The 17,730-nt window shown below is 47.6% G+C and overlaps 2 long non-coding RNA genes across 2 annotated transcripts in view; one reads left to right on the top strand and one right to left on the bottom strand.

Moving 5' to 3' along the window:
* Positions 1-17,730, top strand: part of LOC308584226 — a 66,144-nt gene that overhangs the window by 12,962 nt on the left and 35,452 nt on the right. The window lies entirely within an intron of this gene.
* Positions 12,286-14,170, bottom strand: LOC308584257. The gene is made up of 3 exons (XR_014006711.1): positions 14,081-14,170; positions 13,347-13,472; positions 12,286-12,595 (listed from the first exon to the last, which is right to left on the bottom strand). It is a non-coding gene; the product is annotated as an uncharacterized lncRNA (long non-coding RNA).

The raw sequence follows: 17,730 nt of genomic DNA, 5'->3' as shown, positions 1-17,730 counted from the left end.
AGGTACCTGTTTATAGCAAAATAAAAAGAAGCAAAGGTTCACAGAAGGGACAGCAAGAGTCACCTAGTCCAACCCCTGCAATGAAGGCATCAAAGCTATAGCATCCCTGACAGCTGCCCATCAAACGTCCTTCAAAGGAGAATCAGGCACCTTCTGAAGGGCTCCCTTCCACTGTTGAGCAATTCAGAAAGTGAATCTGTTGGTTTGTGTCTTGCTCTCTGCTCACAGTGGCATGGCATCTTTTGATGTTCCCGGGGGGGGGGTGCAAGACCAGAGACTGGGTGCAGAGGGTCAACAAAACACTTCCCATTAGCCCAACTCTAGACCCAATCACTGCTAGGCAGGCATGGGGCACCGAGGGTTCACAGGACCATGCTGTGCTACCTCCTCACTTGCCCTCCTCACCTGCAGCTGAGGTACAAAACATGTTTTGGGGAAATAGTCCAGCGCTGATGGACGTGTTCTCATGCAGTCCATGCCCAAGAGCCAGGTAATCTCCCAACACCACACCTGCTTGGGGGCCCAACTAGAAGTTCCTTTGGCCTCACCCTGCTGCAGGGCTCTTCTCAGGCTCAGTCCTAAGAATCTTATGGAAACATTTCCGCTTGGGCTTGCTCACCACCCTCTCCAACTCAACAGGTTGTCCCCAACTTCACAAACTGAGTCCTGCATCCTCTCCTCTCCCTAGGCACCACCAAAATCTGGAGGCTGTTATCCCACAATGCCCAATACCTTGGAAAGGATTTTGAGGATGCAATGGGGTGGGGTCTGCAGGGGAGAAGATCTGGGATTCCCATCCACAAGGGGACATCTGTGGCCTTGGATACAACCCCATCATTCCAGCACCAAATGATTCTGTTGCCCTTCCATGCTCTCCAGATCCATCTTTCCCAGGCAAAGGCAGCCTTAAGCTTCTCTTTCCCTGGACACTCTTTGTGCATTGCCCTGCTGTCTGTTTGTGTGTGTGTGTGTGTGTGTGTGTGTGTGTGTGTGTGTGTGTGTGTTGTGCTGCTTTTATGGTATTTGTGTTGCTTTCAAGGTGCTTTATTTCTTTTAAAAAATATATATTTATTAACTTTTCAAAGATTATACAAAAAAAGCAAAAAACAAAAATACAAAAATAAAAACACATATAATTTCATTCACTTATTTTCTATTAACTTACTTCTCAGACCTCCTCATACCTCCCCTTTTTGTATTCCAGTTCAAATTGTTCATTCAGCAAATCCTCGCCCTTAATTTTCACTTAATTTTACACCTTTCTTTCTCCCCCCCCCCCAATTATCTAATCATTACAGCTGATAACTACGTAAATTCTATTCAACATCATTCTTACATTCACTAATTTTGTAATATTTCCCAAGATAGTCCTTGAATTTCTTCCAATCTTCTTCCGCCGTCCCTCTTCCCTGGTCTCGGATTCTGCCAGTCATTTCTGCCAGTCCCATATAATCTATCATCTTCATCTGCCATTCTTCCAAAGTGGGTAGATCTTGTGTCCAAGGTGCTTTATTTCAATAGTTTCCATTTAATTTTGGAGAAAGGGGAGAAGGATCAGTGCCAGTCATGAGCTGTTGATGTGGGCTGTTCCTGCAACATTTAGCAGGCAGTTGCTGGTCTTTTGCAATCTCCACAGAGATGGGCCCCAGGAGATGTCTTCAGCATCCTTTCCCAAGAGCCTGAAGTTCAAACCCAGCAGTCAAGGTGGGGAACCTGTGGTCACAGGGCTAAGTCCCATTTCCCCACCTGGTCTTGCTTCAAGTTAACGGACAAGCGTTGCTCCATCAGATGCCCTCAGGCAGCAAAGTTGGGTGAAGCAACTGCCAGATTCAGCACAGTGAACTTGGGAATGAGCCCAGATCAGAAGGTGATATCGGGGGACAGTGGGTGGGAGTGGGGAGCAGCAAGGTCAAAGATATCCCTTTCCATGCAAACATATTCAGAGATGGAGCTGGAGAAAAGGGGCAAAAAAGCACATTTCAGGTTCCTTGAAACTATTGTTACGCAGCAGCCAAATCTCTGAGTTGGGGAAAAATCCAAGCACTTCTGTGCTTTCCCAGAATTCGGTTTCCTTGGAATGAAGGTTAGCGGAGGCTGTGCTGTCGTTTGAATATCCTGTGTTATCTACACATATAGACAGCCTGAGCATAAAATGCAAGACTTCAAAGCATTAACACACACACCCTTCAAAAAAATCTTCCTTCTCAGTCAGAGCTTTGGATTTGGTACACAGCAAGCCCATCTCTGTGCCTCTAGCTTCCATCCTTCTTCCTGCAAATCTTTCAGATTGGCTCAGGACCTCTTTACCTCCAATACCACCTCTCCCCATATGTACAGACCTGGATCCTGAGATCATCATCTTAGACCCTTCTACAATCATGGATAAATCTTAAAGTTGTAGAGTGAGGAGGGACCCTGAGGGTCATCCTGTTCAAGCCCCTTCAAGGCAGGAAACGCAACTAAAGCATTTGTGACAGATGGCCATCCCACCCCAGCTCCATTGAAGGAAAGGCCACAAGCTCCTCCATAAATCCATATCCAGAATCTTGAGATGTCTCCCCTTCCCCTTCATGCTCTATTCTGGGGGCTGACCATTCCTCAATGTTCCCTCCCCACTTTACTCAAGGGGCAGCTAGTGTAGGGACCGTTAGATGTTTGTGGACTGCACTTCCCATTACTCCTACCTGGTGGCCCTTCTGGCTTGTGGGGCAGGGGGAGCTGCAGGTTAGTCCCCAGATTGGCTCCCAGGAACAGGAAGAAGGGGACAACAGAGAGATATTTTATATCTTATTTTGAGGAGGTGAGAGAAGGATTGGTGCTTGCTCTGAGAAGTTGGTCTGAGCTATGTCCTGCCCTGTGATGTTTAGAAGGCAGTTGCTGGTCTTTTGGAATCTCCACAGAGATGGGCCCCATGAGATGTCTTCAGCATCCTTTCCCAAGAGCCTGAAGTTCAAACCCAGCAGGCAAGGTGGGGAACCTGTGGTCACAGGACTAAGTCCCATTTCCCCACCTGGTCTTGCTTCAAGTAAACGGACAAGCGTTGCTCCATCGGATGCCCACAGCAGCAAAGTTGGGTGAAGCAACTGCCAGTTTCAGCACAGTGAACTTGGGAATGAGCCTAGATCAGAAGGTGATATTGGGGGACAGTGGGTGGGATTGGGGAGCAGTAAGGTCAAAGACATCCCTTTCCATGCAAACAGATTCAGGGATGGAGCTGGAGAAAAGGGGAAAATAACAAATGTGAGGATTCCTTTAAAATATTACAGTATTACACTGCACCCAAATTGTTGAGCATAGAGAAAACCCAGGGGCTTCAGTGTTTGCCCAGAGTTCTGTTTCCTTGAAGGTGAGCAGAGACCTTGGTGTTTTTTGAAGATATAGGTTTTTTAAAAACACATAGAGAGAGCCTGAGCATAAAATTGATGGGGTCACAACATTGATGTTAGGATATTTCCGTTCCACCTTAAAAGGGAGCAGGCTTTGTAAGTAACAGAGTCTGCGCATGTCCTATTCACAGGATGTTTATGTTCTGATATTCCTTTCGGTTTTGCCAGTTGGCCAGAGATGCTGACACAGAACGGTCACATTTTCTTTTGTTCTGTTAAACGCTAATAAAGTCTGTAAATATGCTAAATATACTCTTCTGCGGTGCAAGCTTTTGGCTGTGTTTCTGCTGATAAACATTGTGCACAAGCCTGGAATGTGGCTTGGAATTTCCAGAGGCTTCGTGCCGCTAACTGTTGGATCTGCGTGACTACGGGAGGCCGATGATCGTCCGACAGCCGGCTTGGGGGCCACGATGGACGTTATCTCCCTGGCAGTTTCCCAACAACAAGGTTTCGGGCCCAGATTCACGGCACCTACAGGAGAGTAAAGCTGCAACAGGCTGCGTTTGAGAGGTATGAAGTGGGGAAAGCGAAAGGAAGGGACGCTTTTCTGTTTTACCTCGGCAAGGCGCCTTTGATCTCCGGCAAGGCTTAATTGGCCTGGGAGCTGCGCCAAAGAGGCTTCGTGATTAATGGCTGCCAAGATAACGAGTCTCTAAAGTTAAAAAAGACTCACGGCTAAAGCAAAAGCTGGAATGGAGTTTTTCCAAGCTTATGGAAATGCTGAATGCCCTAAGTTGGATGGGCAGAATTATGAAACCTGGGCAAAATGGTGTGAATCTTTGCTGCGTCAGTTTGGGGTGTGGCATGCCGTTTCTGAGCCCCCTCCGGTTCCTCTGACAGAGAAATGGAAAGGCCAAAATTCGAAAGCGATAGACGTAATAGTCTTATCCGTATCTCTTGAGGAAATTAAGACGCTGGCTGGCAACACCACTGCACATGGGATGTGGAATGCTTTGATGAAAGCTCACAAGGCAAAAATCCCAGCCCAGAGTTTGACTGCATCGGAGGTCCTGTTTCCCAGAATGCGAGTGATTGCAGGGATGCTGAGGGCACCGGTTGCAAGCTGCAGGGGGAGCTGACCGTCACGTCATCCCAGGCAGCATACCAGCCTCCAGGGGGAGCCAAGGAGTCGGCAGCTGAGAGCTCTGTTTCTCGTGAGAACCAAGGCCATCGCCTTTGCAGAGGCCGGAAAGGCAAAGGTAAACACACGCAGCCGTCTGCAGATGGCCAGGAGCAGAGGGAGGGTGAAGAGCCCACGCCAGGGAAAAACAAAGCGTTGTTTGCTGGCACAGCTTCACCAAAGGCTAAAGGCACATCTGCTGGCCAGGAGCAGCAGGGGGGCAAGCTGCAAAAGCCCACACCGCTGGAAAACAAGGGTTTGCTTGCTGTAAAGACTGCTCCAACAGCCAAAGGCAGTTTTGTTGTTGATTCAGGCTGTACGCGCCACATCTCGAAGGATCGCCATCTCTTTATCTCCTTCAAGCCTCAGGAAGGTGAGATCCACCTGGCTGATGGAAGGACGTTGCAAATTGCAGGAGAAGGGACTGTGAAACTTGCAAGTCTGCACACTACCATCAGTAATGTACTTTTTGTTCCAGGAGCGGCGAGCAACTTGTTGAGCGTCCCACAGCTTACTGGGCGTGGTTTTCAGATTTCCTTCAAGAGGAGCGTCTGTGTCATCAGTAAAGGCAAAGAGGACTATTTGCATGCAAAGTTTATGGATGGTTTGTTCCATATAACTTATGATGACACTGCTGTTGTGAATAATGCTGATTCTTGTTGTGTTGCACAAACTAACAAAGTTCTTCATGCAGGTTGCATTCATGATGCACATCGAAGGTTTTGTCACCTCTCTTGGAAGGCACTGGCCAAGATGCCAGAGGTGGTTGAAGGTTTGAACATCAAACCCTGTAAGTTTCACATGAAATGTGTATCTTGTGCAGAGAACAAGGTGAAGGTTGCTCCAAAAGGCAAGGAGTCTAGCAGGCAGGCTTCCAAACCCTACCAGCTAGTGCATGCGGACCTGGTTGGGCCACTTGCGCCCTCTATAGGAGGAGCAAGGTACTTCATGATTCTGATTGATTCTTTTTCCAGGTACATTCATGTGTATTTGCTTGAACAGAAATCGCAAGCGTTTCCAAAGTTTAAGGCATTCTGTGCTTGGTTGGAGAATGTGCACGGTAAACGTATTTCTTGTTTTTTTACTGATCGGGGCGGGGAGTTTACTTCTCAGCAGTTTGAAGCTTTCCTGACTGAGAAGGGAATCCAGCATGACATGTCAACGCCCAGATCGCCATGGATGAATGGACTTGCGGAGAGAGCAAATCAGACATTGCTGCAAGGAATCAAAACCTTGTTGCATTATGCCAATCTCCCTGATAAGTTTTGGGGGGAGGCTCTGGGGAATTTGGTTTATACCGTTAATCGCAGATTGTCATCACCCATTGGCTGTACCCCCTATGAGAAGATGTTTGGCAAGAAACCCAACACCAAACACATGAAAATTTTTGGTTCTGACATGTGGGTACGCACACAACAAACCAACAAGCTTGGGAAGCGTGGGGCACATGGTTTGTTCATGGGGTACGAAAAGGGTGCATACAGGGTATGGATGACTAACTCTAAGTCCATTAAGTTCACAAGGAGTGTTGAGTACAATCCTAAGTGGGGGAAAAATGTGGGAATTTTCCAGAGTTACCCAGAGGAGGATGAAGGTGATGTCAAGCAAGCAGCTAAAGATGAGAAAGCTGCTGCTGCTGAGGATGATGATGAGGAGGAGGAGGATGATGATGATGATCAGAGTTCGGATTCCAGTTCAGTGGGCGGCGCTGCTGCTGCTGCTGGTGTCAGTGACAGTGATGACACAGCAGACTACCAGAGCGCAAAGGCCTCAGTCAGACCATCTGATGCGTCTGACAATGAACTGGAAGAACCACTGTTCACCATTGGTCATTTTTCTCCTAAGAAAGAGGAGATGAGTCCAGAAGACTTGCGTCTAGTACGTAGGTCTGAAAGGGCGACCAAGGGCAGACCTCCAAAGAGGTATGCTGATGAGTTTGCTAAGACAGCAACTGCTGTTCTTAGTAGCTCAGAGAAGGTATGGGAACCTTCAAGCTTCAAAGAGGTTCAGGAGTTAACCTTTAAAGATGCTGAGCCTTGGCTTAATGCCATGAAGGCTGAAGTTGATTCCTTGAACAGGAACCAAACTTGGGAACTGGTACCGGTATTCCCAGGAATGAGACTGGTTGGCAGCAAATGGGTCTTCAAGGCCAAGACAGACCAGAATGGCAAGGTAGTCAGACACAAAGCCAGATTGGTTGCCAGAGGTTTTTCACAGGTACCAGGACAGGATTACCACGAGACCTACTCACCCACAGTCAAATATGAGAGCATTCGGCTGATGCTCAAGATTGCTGCGGAGGAGAAACTGCATGTTTCCCACCATGACATTAATACAGCTTTTTTGTATGGGGTTTTGGGGGAGGAGCTGTACATGCTTCCACCTGATGGGATGGAGATACAGAAGGGAATGGTCTGTAAACTGCGGAAATCCTTATATGGTCTCAAGCAGAGTGCCAGGTGTTGGAACACAAAACTCACTGAGACATTGCTTTCTCTAGGTTTTCACCAGGGCAAAGCTGATCCATGTGTGTTTGTCAAGGAGGAGGGGCAAAACAAACTGTATTGTTTATGTTTTGTTGATGATCTTCTGATGTTTTGGAAGAATCAGGCTTTTTATCAAAGCACCCTAGCTCAGCTGAAGGAGCACTTTGACATGAAGGATCTTGGTGAGGTATCCAACTATCTTTCTCTGCAGGTGGAGAAGGACCAAGCAGGTAATTTTCTGGTACACCAAACACAGAAAATTGCTGATGTGTTAACCAGGTTGAATTTGGTTGATGCAAACCCAGCAGACACACCGATGGTGACAGGTTACCAGGTAGACAGTACTGCTGAAGCGTTTTCTGACACAACGCTGTACAGATGCATTCTAGGCAAGCTGAATTTCATTGCCAGATGTTCAAGACCTGACATAGCTGTAAGCTGTAATCTGCTTAGCAGACATGCCAACAATCCTACGGTTCAGGATTGGAAAGCTCTGAAGCGCATAGCCCGCTATTTGAAAGGGACTATGCACTACAGGCTGAGGTTCACCAGTCAGAAGACTGGAGGTCTTGAAATCTTTGCTGATGCAAGTTTTGGAAGTGACACCACGGATGGGACAAGCACTTCTGGAGTATGCTACATGTACAACCACTGCCTGTTTGACTGGTTGTGCAAGAAGCAGACAACAGTAAGCCTAAGTTCCTGTGAAGCAGAACTCAATGCTCTGTCATTTTCACTCATGGATTGTGAATGGTTGATGCAACTGTTTAAGGACATCAGGGTTTCTGTGAAATGTCCTATACAAGTGTATCAAGACAATAGATCTTGTTTGGCTTTGCTGAACTCGGAGAGTTGCAAGCAGAGAACCAAGTACTTGCAGATTAAGCTACATCGTGCAAGAGAGTGTATTCAGAAAGGACTGATTCAGGTGTCCTACATGCCAGGAAATGAAATTACTGCTGATCTGTTGTCTAAGGTTGTTAACAGAGAACAACTTAAGGTTTATGTACAAAAGTTGCAATTGGGTGAACCGCAGGTACAACAGGTTACACGGAAAGGGGGAGGATGTTAGGATATTTCCGTTCCACCTTAAAAGGGAGCAGGCTTTGTAAGTAACAGAGTCTGCGCATGTCCTATTCACAGGATGTTTATGTTCTGATATTCCTTTCGGTTTTGCCAGTTGGCCAGAGATGCTGACACAGAACGGTCACGTTTTCTTTTGTTCTGTTAAACGCTAATAAAGTCTGTAAATATGCTAAATATACTCTTCTGCGGTGCAAGCTTTTGGCTGTGTTTCTGCTGATAAACATTGTGCACAAGCCTGGAATGTGGCTAGGAATTTCCAGAGGCTTCGTGCCGCTAACTGTTGGATCTGCGTGACTACGGGAGGCCGATGATCGTCCGACAGCCGGCTTGGGGGCCACGATGGACGTTATCTCCCTGGCAGTTTCCCAACAATTGACACCCCCCCAAATCATCCTTTTCACTTTGTCACAGCTTTGGATCTCCTACACAAGAAACAGGAATCTGTGTCTCCAGCTTCCAGGCTGCTTCCAACTCAGCTCTCACACTCCTCATGAGCTCAGGACCACAGAATCTCAAAGATGGCCTCTCCCCATATGAACTGACCTAGACCCTGAGATCATCATCAGACGCCCTTCTTCATGTGCCCCCTTCTCAAGAGGTCTATAGGGCGGCACTGTGAGAAGAGGTCTTTTCTGTGGTGGCTCCCTGTTTGTGGAATACTCTTCCCCGAGAGTCTCATTCTGCTCACTGGAAGACACAAGATTTGCCCACACTGGAAGAATGGCAGACGCAATTGATGGACTATATGGAATTGGCCGAAATGACTGGCAGAATCCGAGACTTGGGAGAAGAGACAATGGAGGAGGATTGGAAAAAATTTAAGGACTATTTACAAAACCATTATAAGTTATATGAATGTTAAGAATTTGCATGACTTGGAAAATCTAGCTCCAGCAATAAGATTTGGGATATTGGAAACTAAGTTATAATTATGAAAGGACCAAAGTTTAAAATAACATTATATTTATATTAGGATAAAGTAAATTAATAATAAGTATTTTAAACCCAAAATATAATTATTTGAAAGTATAAATAACACATGAAACAAGGTACTAATTTGCTGATATTTTTATTGTAAAGAATGCAGAGTGAGGGAGACGTGGGGAAGTCCGGTTGGTTATGAAAAAATGTATTGGAAAGATGGATTTCTTTTATTCTTCTTTTCTTTTTTCTTTTCTTGTTATTTCGCTTTATATTTGACTGCACATTTATACCTGAAAAAAAAATGCAATAAAAATATTTTTTTTAAAAAAAAAAAAAAAGAGAGAGAGTCTCATTCTGCTCCTTTAGGTGCCAGGCAAATCCCTCTTCTCCCAGGACTTGTGCTAATGAAAAAATCTATGGTCTTTTACATGTGTGGGGTGTTCTTGTTTGGTTTGTTAATATGATGTGTATTTTGCAGTTTTTGAATTTTTAACTGAGCTGTGGTCCTCAGACGAAGTAGATGAAGAACAGCTTGGACTTGATATCCCACTTTTCACTCCCCTTAATGAGCCTCAAAGCAGCTAACAATCTCCTTTCCCTTCCTCCCCCACAACAAACACTCTGTGAGGTGAGTGAGGCTGAGAGACTTCAGAGAAATGTGTCTAGCCCAAGGTCACACAGCAGCTGCATGTGGAGGAGCAGGGAATCGAACCCAGTTCACCAGATTACGAGTCCACCGCTCTTAACCACTACACCATCCTGGCTCTCAACAGCATGCTGGCTGAAGGGTTATCTAGAAATTTAATTACATGATAACAACAACAACCCCCACCACCCCCACTGTTCTCCTGCTTATCAGCCAGGAGATGAGAATGGTGGAATGGCTCATGTATTTGTCTGTAGCATCCCTCTTAGTTGCAGCTCTTCCCACCTGCCCTATTCTTTTGAGATGCTGATGAGGACACTCCAGTGGCCAGCGGAGGTCCTAGTCGAGATTCTAAGCCTCAGGACCCCAAGAATTGGAAGGAATGAAGGGAACTCCCTGGTCAACAACAAGATGAGTAACCTTTTTGCCTAAACCTCCAGGTGTCAACACCCCACAGGTTACTGATGTGCCAAGTTGCTTGCAAGCAAGAGGAGAGGAGAGGGATCATAAGAGTTTTCTGGTTGGACCCACGGAGGGGTTGAATTTAACAGAGGAGTTTAGAGAACTTTCTTTGTAGTACTAGGACCTTCACTGGCCACTGGAGTGTCCTCATCAGCGTCTCAAAAGAATAAGTCAGGTGGGAAGAGCTGGAACGAAGTGAAGAGCTCCTCTGCGGTAATAGGTGAGGCATTCCACCATCCTCATCCCCTAGCTGATAGGGAAGAGAAGAGTGATTGTTGTTGTTGTTGTTGTAGTCGTGTGTGGGCCTCCTGTATTTCTTCTGTTTCTAGCAGGTTGTGAGAATGCGATAATCCACCTGCTCTGAAGGCAGAGTGTGAGCAGGGAAACCATGTCCCAGAGTGGGCAGGATCCTCTGCAGGATTACCAGACCCCCCAAACATGGGTGTAGCCAAGATTAATGTTTGCAGGGGTGGGGTCAAGACTTTGTTGGAAGGAAAGAACTTTTGTCAGGGGGCAGTTAGTTAAGTATTTCTATTGTTTTACTTGATCTGGGCTGGGGGAACCGCCCCCTGCCCCCACTGGCTATGCCCATGCCTACAAGTGTCCCTATTTTGCAGGGACAGTCCTGCATTTACAGAAACCATCCCAGTTTCTCAATTGATCCCAGAAATTTAGCTGTTTTCTTCTTGCATGTCCACCGGAGGAATGTTGGAGGGTATGAAGTTATGCGACCTCTGAGCCAAGGAGATAAGAAATATCACACCCTTTAGAAGGCATCTGAAAGTAGTCCTGTATAGGGGTGTTTGTTTTTTTAAGAAAAATGTTTGCTCTTTTATTGTGTTTTTCTATATGTTGGAAGCTGCCCAGAGTGGCTGGAGCAACCCAGTGCAAAGGTTGGGTTATAAATAATTTGATGATTTTGATGTTGATGATGGAACAGGACATCCCTCTTTTCATAGGAGAAATGTTGGGGGGTATGCATGCCTTGCCTAGAAGCCTCAGGGAAACCTTGCTGTGTGGTCCACGCTGCCCCCACTCATCCCCTTCCTTCCCCTCAGCTCAGCTTCCCACCCTCCCTGTCTCTTCCTTCCCTGCCACGCTGGACAGAGATCAACAGGTCGGCCAGCCCACTCATGAGGAAAGGGGCAGTGCCCACCTCAGGTAGCAGGATCCACAGGGGCATCAGTTTCAGCCCCCAAGAAATGCATCTTGGCGGCTTGGAGGCGTTGCTGATATCCTCCCCCTTGATCCTAATGTAGATTTCAACTCACCCCTTCTTCCCTGGGTAGGGGCTGGGTGGGGGCTGGAAAGCACCATTTTGTGGTTTGCCTCAAGGGCTCAAATGTCTTGGGCTGGTCCTGTCCATAAGGCTCTCCCTTCCCCCTTTTCCTTCATGGCCCCCATCTTTTTTCTCAACGCCCCTCCAACCCTCCAAGTGTCCCCATCTTCCAGGGACAGTCCTGGATTTAAAGAAGCTGTCCAAGTTAAACTGACTTGATCTCAGAATGTCACACTTTTCCTAATGGCGTCCCCATTTCCATCAGAGAAATTTTGGAGGGTGCGGAGTTATTTGACCCCAGAGTCATTGAAGGCAGTCCTGTGTAGGGAGGTTCTTTATAGTTTAATGTGTTATTGTGTTTTTGTATATATATTTGAGCCACACAGAGTGGCTGGGGAAACCCAGTCAGATGGGTGGAGTATTATTATTATTATTATTATTATTATTATTATTATTATTATTACTACTACTACTACTACTACTACTACTACTACTACTACTACTATTGAATAGAATGTCCGTATTTTCATTGGAGAAATGTTGCAGGTATGTCTCCTAGCTTTTCCAGCTCTGCTCAATTCCTGTTTCTGAAACATCCTTCTCTGTGCAGCTGCCCAAGGAAGCAGGTCAGTTGGAGGGGAGACAGAGAGAAAGGGGCAGGGAGACCCCAGGGAGAGGTGGGGGCCTACAAAGTGAGAATTGCCCTTGTGCAAAGCCATGTTTGGAAAAGAACCACAAAGCCTGGATGGCATCACCAAATGGGAGAGAGAGAGAGAGAGAGAGAGAGAGAGAGAGAGAGAGAGAGAGAGAGAGGGTCTGAGAGCCTGACCAAAAAAAACCCTAAACCCAGCAAACGTTTTAACAACATGAACCAACACAAAGGTTTCCAATGCTTGCATTTATTAAAAAGAAGAAGCTAAAGCATTTTCGCAGGCAAACCAAATCCAAGCTCCAATCCCGAGGCCACTTACTAAGGAGTCAGGCCTCCCTGTTCACAGTGTGACTTTCTCATGAGTAGACAGGCAGACAGGATGGCTCCCACTTGACTCCTTCCCAGCATCACCTTCAGCAGCATCAAGCAAAGCGGTTTCTTCCCCAGCAGAGATGGGGGTGCAGTCGAGGCAGCTGCACATCAGAGGAGAGCAGGGTGGTCTTCCTTTCACCAGAGGTCTTGCACCGGAGATCTGAAGAGTTACCACCCACCTGTGAGAAGAGGAAACACTGTTAAAACGGGTGTGGTTGGTGGTTCTGAAAACCCAGACCAGTGACTCTAACTGGGAGGCAGAAGAGCTGCTGTTGTCAGAGTTCAAACTGCACACAGGGGGTCTGTTTTGCAGAGGGTTGGACTAGATGACCCCTTAGGTCCCTCCCAATGCTACATTTCTATTCTATGATTGTAGGAGAGACCTCTGAGTATTTCATATATGCACTTGGGGGGATTTGAGCAGGGCCTGGCTGTCATAAACAGTTATTTTTTCATTGAGGTTCTTTATCCTTCTTCTTCTTTATGTGAACAGCAACCCCAGGAGAGGACACTTTTGAGGAGACCATTGTGTTGGTGTGCATTGAACTCTTTCCCTTCCAAACCTACAATTCTGTGATTCAATAACCACCTTCACAGGGACGTTTCACACAGGTTGCCTTTGCTATTTGAGGAGGGTCAGTGACTGAGCCCCCACCCTCTCACACCAGGAAGAGCTGTTCTTTGAGCCAAGGGAGGCTAAGGGGAGTTGTGGCTGAGGGGTCAGAGAGCTTTCATGGGGACGGCAAGGGGAGAGGAAAGGCTTGTCACAACCCCCAGTGTGCACACTAATATTGTTCCCCCTCACAGTGGATGTAAAGATTAAGAGAGAAGTGGAGTAGGGGGAAAACTTAGAGATGTGTCACATGCATTTGGGGTCATGATACACCGCTAACAAATTTTCGAGGAAAACTAAGATTTGATTTAACTCACCTCTACGGCAACACACCCCGGGAGGACACAGGAATAATGGCCGTTCGGACGGATGGCACCTTAATCGCTGTATCCCTCTCAGCCTTTGACATCTCGTCCTGCAATTACCTTGGGCTCTGGTGAAATCTGGAGGAGGGAAAAGAAGACTTTGAAGGCTCTGTCTCTCAAGACTGACCTCCTACACCTTCCACAACTTCTTCCACCATGGCCCTGCTGGCTTGGACACCCAGAGGGCACCAGGTTGGGGAATGCTGGTGCAGCAAGAATGCAGGGCTGGAGCAGAGAGCCAGTCCCTTCTGCTGCCTCCCTTCACCTCCAGGACAGGGTCTGAGCCAAGGTGGTAGGGAAGGCTGCGTCAGAGTCACTGGCTTCCCTGGGCGGCCACTGGCAAACTGGGAGAGAGAAGCCCCCTTGCCCAGGAAACTGACCCATTCCTTTGTCCACTGCAAAGCTGAGTTTGCTGAAGCGCATTATTGCAGATTTGAAAGCAAGAGCTTCCATGGATCATATAAACGAGGTAATAAGAAGAGACTGGCTGGTGGATCTGGTTAAAGGGGGCCCATCGAGTCCAGCACCCTCTTTTCCCAGGGTCCACCTGAAGCCCATTAGGGATATTCTCCAGGAAGACAGAGGGGCAAGATCCCACCTCTTTGGGAGTCACAGCAAGTGGCTGAGAATAAAGCTGAGAGCTTTGGAGCTGCTCAGAGAAGAAGCATGTGAGAAGAAGGCCATACCTGGAGCCAGCAGCATCAAGAAGAGGACGGCAACAGAGAGGAGGCAAAATATCTTCATGGCTGAAGGTTGGTGGGAATCTTGGAGGTACCAGAAGCCAAGTGGAAGAGCAATTGCCAGGGGAAGGAGGGGTCCCTCTACTTATAGTTGGCTGGAAGACTGTTGAAATCTTGTGGGATGCCAACTGTCCTTTGCAAGATGGATGTTGTAAGCTCTGAGGGGCATTTGCCAAGGAACAGCCAAAGACCACAGAATCATAGGTTCATCAAGTCCAATCCCATCACAGCTATAGCATCCCTGACAGGTTCCCATACAACCTCTGCTTAAATCTTCTTGCAAAGGAGAATCCGACACCTTCTGAAGGCCTCCGTTCCACCTTTGAACAACTCAGAACGTGAATCTTTTGGCTTGTGTTTTGCTCTCTGCTCACAGTGGCATGGCATCTTTTCATTTCCCCTAGGGGTGGGTGCTCTGCAGGTGGGACCAGGGACTGGGTGCAGAGGGTAAACAAAACCCTTCCCGATAGCCCACCTCTAGACTCCATCACTGCTAGGCAGGCATGGGGCACTGAGGGTTCACAAGGCCGTGCTGTGCTCTCTCCTCACCTGCCCACACCAAGGGGGGAGCCTGCCTGGCCATGGCTGCTCATGGCAGGTGTAACCCCCCCCCCAGCCATTCAGCATGGGGCCAGGGGCCCGGCAGCAATCCTCCCCTCCCGCATTTTTGCATGCTATTTTCACCCATGTGGGTACATATTACACCACTGTATGTGTTTTGGTGGACATTACTTGATTGAACTGCCTTGTGGAATTCATGGAAGGAGAACACTTGGAAGGACTGCTCTGTTCCAAATCATGCATAGTTGTGGAAAGTACATGCAGCTGAGGTACAAAATGTTTTTTGGATAAATAGTCCAGCTCTGACGGAGGTGTTCTCATGCAGTCCATGCCCAAGAGCCAGGTAATCTCCCAACACCACACCTGCTTGGGGGCCCAGCTGGAAGTTCCTTTGCCCTCACCCAGCTGCAGGGCTCTTCTCAGGCTCAGTCCTGAGAATCTTATGGAAACATTTCCGCTTGGGCTTGCTCACCACCCTCTCCAACTCAACAGGTTGTCCCCAACTTCACCAACTGATTCCTGCATCCTCTCCATGGGCACCATGCAAAGCTGATCTGGAGGCTATTATCTCACCTTGCCCAAGTTTGGAAAGGATTTTGAGGATGCAATGGGTCTGCAGGGGAGAAGAGCTGGGATTCCCATCCACAAGTGGAAGTCTGTGGCCTTGGATACAACCCTATCGGTCCAGCACCAAATGATTCTGTTGCCCTTCCATGCTCTCCAGACTGATCTTTTCAAGGCAAAGGCAGCCTTAAGCTTCTCTTTCCCTGGACACTCTTTGTGCACTGCCCTGCTATCTATGTGTGTGTGTGTGTGTGTGTGTGTGTGTGTGTTGTGCTGCTTTTATGGTATTTGTGTTGCTTTCTAGGTGCTTTGGTTCAACAGTTCTGGCTGACACAGGGCTAAACTTCTGTGCATTGTGATTATATGGGGGAACTACAAAAAGTGGGCACCCAAAGTGAGGACAAGGCTTTTATATTTAATTTTGGAGAAAGGGGAGAAGTATCAGTGCCAGTTGTGAGCTGTTGGTCTGGGCTGTGCCTGTAACATTTAGCAGGCAGTTGCAGGTCTTTTGCCATCTCCACAGAGATGGGCCCCATGAGATGTCTTCAGCATCCTTTCCCAAGTTCAAACCCAGCAGGCAAGGTGGGGAACCTGTGGTCACAGGGCTAAGTCCCACTTCCCCACCTGGTCTTGCTTCAAGTTAACGGACAAGCGCTGCTCCATCAGATGCCCACAGGCAGCAAAGTTGGGTGAAGCAACTGCCAGATTCAGCACAGTGAACTTGGGAATTAGCCCAGATCAGAAGGTGATATCGGGGGACAGTGCATGGGATTGGGGAGCAGCCATGCCACAGAGATCTCTTTCCATGTAAACAGATTCAGGGATGAAGAAAAGGGGCAAAAAAGCACATTTCAGGTTCCTTGAAACTATTGTTACGCAGCAGCCAAATCTCTGAGTTGGGGAAAAATCCACGCACTTCTGTGCTTGCCCAGAATTCGGTTTCCTTGGAATGAAGGTCAGCGGAGGCTGTGCTGTCGTTTGAATATCCTGTGTTATCTACACATATAGACAGCCTGAGCATAAAATGCATGGCTTCAAAGCATTAACACACACACCCTTCAAAAAAATCCTCCGTCTCAGTCAGAGCTTTGGATTTGGTACACAGCAAGCCCATCTCTGTGCCTCTATCTTCCAACCTGCTTCCTGCAAAACTCTCAAACTGGCTCAGGACCTCTTTACCTCCAATGCCACCTCTCCCCATATGTACCGACCTGGATCCTGAGATCATCATCTTAGACCCTCCTACAATCATGGGTAAATCATAAAATTGTGGAGTGAGGAGGGACCCTGAGGGTCATCCCGTTCTAGCCGCTTCAATGCAGGAAACTCAGCTAAAGCATTCGTGACAGATAGACATCCCACCCCAGCTCCAGTGAAGGAAAGGCCACAAGCTCCTTCATAAATCCATATCCAGAACTTGAGATGTCTCTCCTTCCCCCTTTTGCTCTATTTTGGGGGCTGAGCATTCCTTGCTGTTCCCTCTGCACTGTACTCAAGGGGCAGGTAGTGTAGGGACTGTCAGATATTTGTGGACTGCATCTCCCACTACTCCTGGCTGGTGGCCCTTCTGGCTTGTGGGGTGGGGGTTTTGCTTTGCAGGTGGTCCCCTCAACATTGGGAAGTCCCCATTTTGGCTCCCAGGAAAAGGAGGAAGGGGACAACAAGGAGAAATTTTAAATTTTATTTTGGAGAGGAGAGAGAAGGATTGGTGCTTGCTGTGAGATGTTGGTCTGAGCTGTGTCCTGCCCAGTGATGTTTAGAAGGCAGTTGCTGGTCTTTTGCAATCTCCACAGAGATGGGCCCCATGAGATGTCTTCGGCATCCTTTCCATTATTATTATTATTATTATTACCAGCCCATGAACTATCTCACCAGAGTGGTGTATGCTCTGGTTATCTCCTGCTTGGACTACTGCAATACACTCTACGTGGGGCTACCTTTGAAGGTGACCTGGAAACTACAACTAATACAGAATGTGACAGCTATACTGGTGACTGGGAGTCAGAACGTTTCCAAGCAAAATTCAAAGTGTTGATGCTGACCTTTAAAGCCCTAAATTGCCTCAGCCCAGTATACTTGAAGGAGCATCTCCATCCCCATTGTTCAGCCCGGACACCGGAGTCCACCTCCGAAGGTCTTCTGGCGGTTCCCTCCCTGCGAGAACTAAGGTTACAGAAAACCAGGCAGAGGGCCTTCTTGGTAGTGGCCCCTTCCCTGTGGAACACCCTCCCATCAGATGTCAAAGAAATGAACAATTACAGTGGTACCTCGGGTTACATACACTTCAGGTTACAGACTCCGCTAACCCAGAAATAGTACCTCGGGTTAAGAACTTTGCTTCAGGATGAGAACAGAAATCGTGCTCCAGCGGTGCAGCGGCAGCAGGAGGCCCCATTAGCTAAAGTGGTGCTTCAGGTTAAGAACAGTTTCAGGTTAAGAAATGGACCTCCAGAACGAATTAAGTTCTGAAC

Source organism: Podarcis bocagei, assembly GCF_964188305.1.
Source record: "Podarcis bocagei genome assembly, chromosome: 3".
In the NCBI taxonomy this organism is placed as follows: Eukaryota; Metazoa; Chordata; class Lepidosauria; order Squamata; family Lacertidae; genus Podarcis; species Podarcis bocagei.
This window is presented reverse-complemented; position numbering and strand designations above follow the sequence as displayed.